This window comes from Mus caroli, chromosome 11 (genome assembly GCF_900094665.2).
Source record: "Mus caroli chromosome 11, CAROLI_EIJ_v1.1, whole genome shotgun sequence".
Lineage (NCBI taxonomy): Eukaryota > Metazoa > Chordata > Mammalia > Rodentia > Muridae > Mus > Mus caroli.
In genome coordinates, this window is record NC_034580.1 from 52,925,928 (window position 1) to 52,935,122 (window position 9,195).

A 9,195-nucleotide genomic window follows, 5' to 3' on the forward strand; every position below is an offset into this window, starting at 1 on the left:
CTGAGCCATCTCACCAGCCCCCCATCTTATATTATTTTAATGATGTTTTTAAAAGTTTGTTTGGTTGATTGGTTGGTTGGTTTTGAGACAGGATTTTTCTTTTTCTTTTTTTTTTTTTAGATTTATTTATTTGTTTATTTATTTATTATATGTAAGTACACTGTCGTTGTCTTCAGACACTCCAGAAGAGGGTGTCAGATCATTACAGATGGTTGTGAGCCACCATGTGGTTGCTGGGATTTGAACTCCGGACCTTCGGAAGAGCTAAGAGCTGTCGGGTGCTCTTACCCACTGAGCCATCTCACTAGCCCCGAGACAGGATTTTTCTGTGTAGCCCTGGCCATCCTGGAACTGTAGTCTAGGCTGGCTTCAACCTTAGGGATCTGCCTGCCTCTTCCTCCCGAGTGCTGAGATTAAAGAAGCATGCACCACCATGCCTAACTTTATTTTTATCTTTATTTATTTATTTTATTTTATTTTTTTTTTTTATTTTTTAGAGTCTGGGTGTCTTGTCACACTAGTTGACTTTGAACTTGGCTTGTAGCTGATGGTTTCTCAATTCTTTTTTTTTTAAGATTTATTTATTTATTTATTAAAGATTTATTTATTTATTATATGTAAGTACACTGTAGCTGTCTTCAGACACACCAGAAGAGGGAGTCATATCTCGTTACGGATGGTTGTGAGCCACCATGTGGTTGCTGGGATTTGAACTCACGACCTTTGGAAGAGCAGTTGGCACTCTTAACCGCTGAGCCATCTCTCCAGCCCCTAGCTTTGTTTTTAATTCTTTATGCATGTGTATGTGCACGGGTGTGTGGTTGTTTTAATATGTAAATACAGTGTCTGTGGAGGCCAGGAGAGAGTGTTGGATTCCAGTGAAGCTGGAATTATAGTTGTGAGCTGCCCTGTGCTGTAAAGCCCAGCTCCTCTGCAAGGGCAGCGAGTGCTCTGACCCACTGAGCTGTCTCTCCAGCCCTGACTTACTTATTTTGTACCAACTCCTCTGCCTCCACTCAGCGTCAGGGCCATAGGTGAGTAGAGGATGAGTCGTACCACGACCAGCTTGCTTTGTCTTTGCCACAGGGTCTCTCTGTGTCGCCCAGGATGACCTCATACTTGCATCCTGAAAGCTGGGATCATAGGTGTTTGCCAACACACCTGGCCTAATAACTTACTCTTATAGGACAAAAACAAACAAACAAACAAACAAACAAACAAAAAGCAGTCTCAACCAACTTGTGGGCATTTATTGCTTCATGTCTGCAGTCTCAGCACGAGGAGGCTGAAGTGGGAGAACTGGAAAAGTTTCAGGCTAGCTTAAGCAAGAGGTTCAAATCCCTAGAAGCCACATGAAAATCCAGGCATGGCCAATAAGCTTTATGCTGTGGCAGACAGAAACATGATCATGGCTTGCTAGTAGCTAGACTGGCTTCCAGTTAGAGTGGATATCCTGTCTTAAAGGAATAGTAAGACAGGACTGCAGAGATGGCTCATTGGTTAAGAGCACTGACTGCTCTTCCAGAGGTCCTGAGTTCAATTCCCAGCAACCACATGGTGACTCACAACCATCTGTAATGGGATCTGATGCTCTCTTCTGGTGTAACAGTGACCTGCCCGCAAGCAGGCATGTATACCTATACACACATTGTTATAGAAATAATGTTTTTAAATGACTCACTCTAAACTCTAAAGGCCTCTGGCAGAAGCCAGGTGTCTTAACATTTTGTTTCAAGCGCTTAGTAAAACAATACATTTCTGCTGTGCTAGGAGTGATGCCATCTAAGGCCATGATGGCATTGTCCCAAGGCACAGGGAAGGGATAAGTTCCTTTGACTTTGGGTAAAAGGACATAATCCCAAGAGTCACATCACTGTCTCTTTTTCTTGGGTGACAGAATATAAGGGTGAGAAGCCAGGTTTCTCACAGATAAAGATGCATACCATATCCCAAGGTCCTTTTCTTCCAGGCTGTGATTACCTACAAGACAAACTGGGTGATCCATCTCCTACCATAGCAGCTTTCAAAAGCTTCGAGGCCTTTTGTATTTATGGGCAACTGTATGAAGTCTGGTGGTCGCTCTGTGGGCCTATACCTAAATCAAGCTAGGAGATGAGAGTCAGCAGCTATCATGACACTCTGCCCACCCCTAGCATCTGCACAGGCTGTTTGCATCTTAGGAGAAGAGCCCACCAGCCTCAGGAGCAGCAGTCCAGATGAGCACTTCTGCAGAAGGCTCACAAGGGCATCAGTGGCCCTGGTTTAAAAAGAGGCAGAAGGAAAGGGGCTCATACTGATGCTGAATGAGATGAAGGGCTCCCCAGGAGGTGAGACTGCCCTTGGGCAGTGACCCTTCCCCATGGTGCTGCAATCCTTTAAGAGCTTCTGGTAGCTGGGTGTGGTTGTGCTCTTCTGAAATCCCAGCTACTTTGGATGCTGAAGCAGGATGTGACAAGTTGACAGTCATCCTGGACAACTTGGCAAAATCTTGTCTCAAAGTTAAACAAAAACAAGACAGATGGGTGTAGCTTGTTGGGAAAGCACAGGACTTGCACTGGGAAGGCCCTGGGTTATATCCCTTGTAAAAAAAATTTTTTTTAAAAAATCACAGTGCGCAATGGTGGCACACACCTTTAATCCCAGCACTTGGGAGGCAGAGGCAGGCGGATTTCTGAGTTCGAGGCCAGTCTGGTCTACAGAGTGAGTTTCAGGACAGCCAGGGCTACACAGAAAAACCCTGTCTTGAAAAACAAACAAACAAACAAACAAACAAACAAACAAACAAATCACAGTGCACGCCTGTTGTGTTTACAGTGGTATTAAATCATCAAACACAAGCTGGGCATGTAGCCCACATTCAGGAAGTGCTTGCTGAATAAATAAATACAGAGCCCCAAAACAAGAAAAGTATTGTGTGTTTTGTTTTGTTTTCCTTCCAGAATGTGCTGAGAGCCTGTGACTGAACACTTGTCTGTCATTCCTTCCTGCTAGTGACTTGCTTGGTAGAGGCAGAAGGACACCCTCCTTGCATTTATTTTATCAAATTGACTTGATCTCTCTGCCTTATAGCCAGAGACATCTGTCTGTTTGGAATTACAAACAAAACTGACAGCATCCCACACACCTCAGCATCTTCTCTTGGCCATCGTAAGCACCAACGGCCTCTAGGGTAGAGGCCACCCAGCAAAACCACTTCACTGCTAGCTTTGGTGGGTGACCTTCTAGGACAACTGGGCACACTGATGGTCTGAAACCTGAAGCCATTGTATGTTGTCCCAGCTCCCAGCCCGCATGCCCTTCCAGAGACTTAAGAATGTGGCAGTTCATCCCAGTCCTAGGATGAGTTGCCTCCCAGCCATCTCTTCCAGTTTCACTTCCCCTTTGGGAACCATTCCATCCAAGGGCTTTAGAAGTGGACCCAGTTCATTAGAACTGTGTCAGTTTGGAGAGAAGCAACATTATGGAGGAGACAGAAGGTGCAGACACCCGGCAGGTGGTGCTGGCTCCTTGAGGAACAGGTAGGGGAAAGTCCAGGCACACTTCACCTGCGGAGGAGGGGAGAGGGCAGACTGATGGCCAAGGGGGACTTAGATATATCCTGCCTGGCCTCCTCAAATAGCCGCCTCCCAACAGTCCTCTGCTCACCTCTGCAGAGGGGCTGTTCCCAAGCGTCCCTGTCTCCAAGTCACAGGTCCAGCCTGGGGTGTTTCTGTGTTTTGTGGCTGATGCATAGCTGTAAGTCTGCAGGCTAACCTCCCAGTCACCCAGCTCACTCGGGTGGGTCTGGAGGCTGTCCCTGGTGATCGCCTTACAGGGCTGCCGACTGGCTCTGACCAGGCACGTGATGAGAAAAAGTTTAGGTCTGTGTGGGCTGGAAACAGAATGCCTTTCTTTTGGAAGGACACGTCCTTAATGAGAGAGGACAGCTCAAAAGCTGAGAAACAGGGCATGGCCTCGGATTCTGCTCCCATTGAACTTTCTTTTTCCCTTTGTCTTCTCTGATTTTAGAAAATGTTAACAAGCAGGAAACCTGGATGAAGACGTGGGCGGTGAGCAATGGCACACTTTGTCCATGCTGATAAAAAGACTAGAGGATTGACTGGCTCAGTTTACCTTCGTTCCTCCCCCCCCCCTCTTTTAAAAAATATAGGGCATGTATTTAAACTTTTAAATTTTCATTTTTTAGGGATAGATGAGACAAGGTCTTTAGACTGGGCTGCCCCAGAACTCAGAGATTCCCTTGCCTGTTTCCTCCCGAGTGCTGGGATTAAAGGCGTGCGCCACCACGCCCGGCGCTGCTTCTTCTTTTTAAGAGAGTGCCTTATGCACTCCAGACTGGCCTCAAACTCACAAAGACATCAGAGTTGGCCTTGAACTCCTGATCCTCCCACCTCAGCTGGCTGGGAACTTTGGGGTCACAGGCATGCGTTACAATGCCTGCCTACAAATTACTTTAAAAGAGAGAGCTATTAGAGGACATGCCAGCCACTCTATGATAGGCAGTCACTCTTCAAAAGGCTAGATCCACAGCCTGAAGGGATTAGCCTCCCATCAGCTCTCTCTGGGAGAGACTGTCTGTGCTGTGACCTCACTTTCTCAATTTATTTTTTTTAAGATTTATTTATTATATGTAAGTACACTGTAGCTGTCTTCAGACACTCCAGAAGAGTGTGTCAGATCTCGTTACAGATGGTTGTGAGTCACCATGTGGTTGCTGGGATTTGAACTCAGGACCTTCAGAAGAACAGTTAGTGCTCTTAACCGCTGAGCCATCTCTCCAGCCCACATTCTCAATTTATAAATTTATAATACCTGGCTACTCCATGCTCTTTGTTACCGACTCCATGTTGAAGTAAATTCTGTGTTCTGGGACTTCCTATCAGTTCCCACAAACTCCTAAGTCTTTTTTTTTTTTTTTTTTTTTTTTTTGGTTTTTCGAGACAGGGTTTCTCCTGTATAGCCCTGGCTGTCCTGGAACTCACTTTGTAGACCAGGCTGGCCTCTGCCTCCCAAGTGCTGGGATTAAAGGCGTGCGCCACCACGCCCGGCTCTCCTAAGTCTTATATTGCATGGGGAAGTGCCCTGAAGAGACTTCTCTCATCTCCCTCCCCCATTCATCTGCTGTAGCCTGAGCTGCTCTGGAACTTGCTATGTAGATCAGGCTGATCAAAAGCTTGCAGAAATCCTCTGGCCTCTACCTCCCAAGGTCTGGGATTTAAGGTTTGTGCTACAATGTCAGGATATATTTAGAACTCTATCTCTGCCTCTCTCTCTCTCTTTCTCTCTCTCTCTCTCTCTCTCTCTCTCTCAGTGTGTGTGTGTGTGTGTGTGTATGTATGCCCCATGACTGCAGTGCCTTGGAGCCTGGAAGAGGGCATCAGATCCCTGATGTTGGAATTAAAGGCAATTGTGAGCCACTCCATGTGGATTCTGGGAACCAAATTCTCTCGTCCTCTCAAAGAGCAGCAAGCATTCTTAATCCCTGAGCCATCTGTCTCTCCAGCTCCATTCCTCAGTTTTCTGAGAGAGAGGTCATCCTGTAGCCCAGGCTGGGCTTTGACTTATTGTGCATCAAGATGACCTTGAGTTCTTGATTCTCCTGAGCTCTACCAACAACAATGGTGAGATCACAGGCATGTGCCAGAATTGGTTTCTTTGGAGCTGGGGTGGAAGGTGGCTTTGTGTGTGTTAGGCCTGGACTCTACAAAATGTTTCAGAAGCAGAGCATGCTTTCCCTGTTCTTTATTATTCATTTCAAAAGATTTATTTATTTTATGTCTTCAGATACACCGGAAGAGGGCGTCAGATCTCATTATAGATGTTTGTGAGTCCCCATGTGGTTGCTGGGAATTGAACTCAGGACCTCTGGAAGAACAGTCAGTGCTCTTAACTGCTGAGCCATCTTACCAGTTCTATTATTTATTTATTTATTTATTTTTTAAGATTTATTTATTTATTATATGTAAGTACACTGTAGCTGTCTTCAGACACTCCAGAAGAGGGCGCCAGATCTCATTACGGATGGTTGTTAGCCACCATGTGGTTGCTGGGATTTGAACTCTGGACCTTTGGAAGAGAAGTCGGGTGCTCTTACCCACTGAGCCATCTCACCAGCCCTATTATTTATTTTTCAATCCTGCTTGGAAAATATTTTTTATTAGCCAGGTGGTGGTGGTGCACACCTTTAATCCCAGCACTTTGGAAGCAGAGGCAAGCTGACCTCTGTGGTTTGAGGCCAGCTTGGTATACAGAGCAAGATCTACACAGAGAAACTGTCTTAAAAAAAACAAAACAAAACAAATAAATGCATCTTTTATTATGTGTATATGTGTGTGGGAATGTATACACGTGGGTATATAGAGAGGTCTGCAGAGAGCTCGAGTTACAAATGGCTATGAACTGAACTTGCCAAAAGCAGAAAACGTTGAGCAATCTCTTCAGCCTCTGCTGACTGACTGAGATAGGACCTCAGGTAACCCAGACTGGCCTGGAACTCCATCTGTAGAGGATGCCCTTAACCCTGGTCCTCTTGCCTCATCCTACCTGAGTGCTGGGATTACACTTGGATTTCTTAATGTTTGAATGTGTGGAGTTTCCCAGATAGCGCACTGAAGAGTCGCTGTGTTTGCTGGGTGTAGTGACCCCAGCTTCCAGGAGAGGGAGGAAGACTAAAGCCTGGAGGGCAGCCAGGGCTACCCAGTGACACTGTCTCAAATAGCTAATGTATAGATGCGTCACACTTTATTTGACCAACCAAAGACCATGTTTTAGTCAGATTTTTCTTGGACTACTTTGTGGCATTAGGTCAGGGCTCGGTAAGGCATTTAATGCTTGGCTAAAAATTAACTATATGGTCTGGTATGACTTGTTCAGGGCTTTCCTCATCTTTGAGAGACACCAATATACTTTCTTCCATTTCTTAGATGTTTACATAATGAGCCTATTGTTTGTACTGATCAGATAATGTGCTGACAGTGTTGTTCAGTGGGTAGGGTACCCATCTACCATGCCAGAGGCCCCGAGTTCCAGCACCACCTAAACTTATTCTGGGTCCTCTCCTGACCCACTCTTATGGCCTCTGGTTCTTTCTGTGGTTGGAAACTTCTGTGAAATTCTGAAGCCCTTGGGGGTCCCACTACTAGACCATTATAGAATATCACAGTTCAAAAAGCAGTTCTTTTTTTTTTATATATGTTATTCTTTGTGCATGTTTGGTGTTTCGCTTGTACATAGTCTGTGCGAGGGTGTTGGATCTCTTAGAACTGGAGCCCCAAAGCAAGGTTCTTAATGCTGCTCATTTAAAAATAAATCAGGGGGCTGGAGAGATGGCTCAGTGGTTAAGAGCACTGACTGCTCTTCCAGAGGTCCCGAGTTCAATTCTCAGCAACCACTTGGTGACTCACAACCACCTGTAATGAGATCTGACGCCCTCTTCTGGTATGTCTGAAGACAGCTACAGTGTACTTATATATAATAAAATAAAAGCTGGGCATGGTGGTGCACACCTTTAATCCCAGCACTCGGGAGGCAGAGGCAGGCAGATTTCTGAGTTCGAGGCCAGCCTGGTCTACAGAGTGAGTTCCAGGACAGCCAGGGCTATACAAAGAAAACCTGTCTCAAAAAAAAAATCTTTAAAAAATAAAATAAAAATAATAAAAATAAATCAGGGCCTGGAATGATGGCTCAGCGATTAAGAGCACTGGCTGCTGCTCTTCCAGAGGTCCTGAGTTCAATTCCCAGCAACCACATGGTGGCTCACAACCATCTGTAATGGGATCTGATGTCCTCTTCTGGCACTGGCATGTAGGTGTTCATGCAGATAGAGCCCTCATAAATAAATAAGGAGCTGGAGACAGAGCACAAGCCCATCCTGTTCTTCTACAAGCCATGGCACCTATGTCTAGCCAGTCACAAACAATGCTCTGTAAGGCCAGGGATGCAATACCTCTGGCCTCTATAGGGACACACATTCATAGGGACACACACAAATATACATAATTTTTAAAAGTTCTGTAAAAAAATTTTTTTTATTTGGTTACAATATTGGAGTCTGGGTTTGCTGCATGCACAGAGGGTCAGGAGTGTTTCAGAGGTGACAAGAGCCCAGTGGGTTTCCCTCTTGCCTAGCTCTTTCCATTGGTCTGGATTTCTACTGTGTAGACTGAGACCAACTTTCTTTGTGCTATCTTCTCTTCACAGTACAAATATTTTCACAATGGCCTTAGTTTTCAGTCAGTCACCTGCAGGAGCCTATTACCCTATGGGAGAAACCAGCTGCCTTTTTCTACCAAATTAGTAGAATTCAAATGGTTTGTCTTTCTATCGGTAGAAAGCTGTGTGTGGTGGTGCACAGCTGTAACCCCAGCATGTGGCAGAAGGAGCAGGAGTTCACTTTTGAGGCTAGCCTGTGCTATGAGAGACAGAATCAGAACCTTGTCCCTCACCCTGAATCTAAATCACTTCACTCTGAGTGAGAACTCCAGGGTTCCCCAGTGCACTGGAAGACAGTCTCCTAGGTCTGTCTCTTCTTGTCCTGTACCTCTGCGGCGTCCTGGGTCACCTCTCTGCAGGTACCGGGCTTTCTATTACCTCGTCATGAAAATTTTATTTCCTAGCTTTTCCTTGAGATGAATTTGCCCAACTTCTCATTTCTCTCCTTTCTGTTTAACTTCCACTTCCTCAGGGGGCCTTCTTCCCTGCCTATGCGACTCCCTGCCTATAACCCCGTTCCCACACCAGTAGATTCCTCTGTGTCATCTCACTGAGCTCCTCTGTGAGAGCTATCACAGCAAATCATATTTTATTTTATTTTATTTTATTTATTTTTTTTGTGGTTTTTTGAGACAGGGTTTCTCTGTGTAGCTCTGGCTGTCCTGGAACTCACTTTGTAGACCAAGCTGGCCTCGAACTCAGAAATCCGCCTGCCTCTGCCTCCCGAGTGCTGGGATTAAAGGCGTGCGCCACCACGCCCGGCTCATATTTTATTTTTTGTTTGTTTGTTTGAGACAAAATCTCATGTAGTCCAGACTGGCCTAGAAATCAGTGTGTAGCCAAAGATGGCCTTGAAGTATGAACCTTCTGTCTCTACTTTCTGGGTATACCATTCATCAGCTGATCTCTCTCTCTCTCTTGGTTTTTCGAGACAGGATTTCTCTGTGTAGCCCTGGCTGTCCTGGAACTCACTCTGTAGACCAG

General features: G+C 45.5%; 1 protein-coding gene across 1 annotated transcript in view; it reads left to right on the forward strand.

Moving 5' to 3' along the window:
* Positions 1 to 3,850: 3,850 nt before the first annotated feature.
* Cnot8 (CCR4-NOT transcription complex subunit 8) overlaps positions 3,851 to 9,195 on the forward strand; it is a 24,678-nt gene continuing 19,333 nt past the window's right edge. The window contains exon 1 of the mRNA XM_029483950.1: positions 3,851 to 4,049. The gene's annotated coding sequence lies outside the window, so the exon portion shown is untranslated. The remainder of the gene's footprint in view (positions 4,050 to 9,195) is intronic.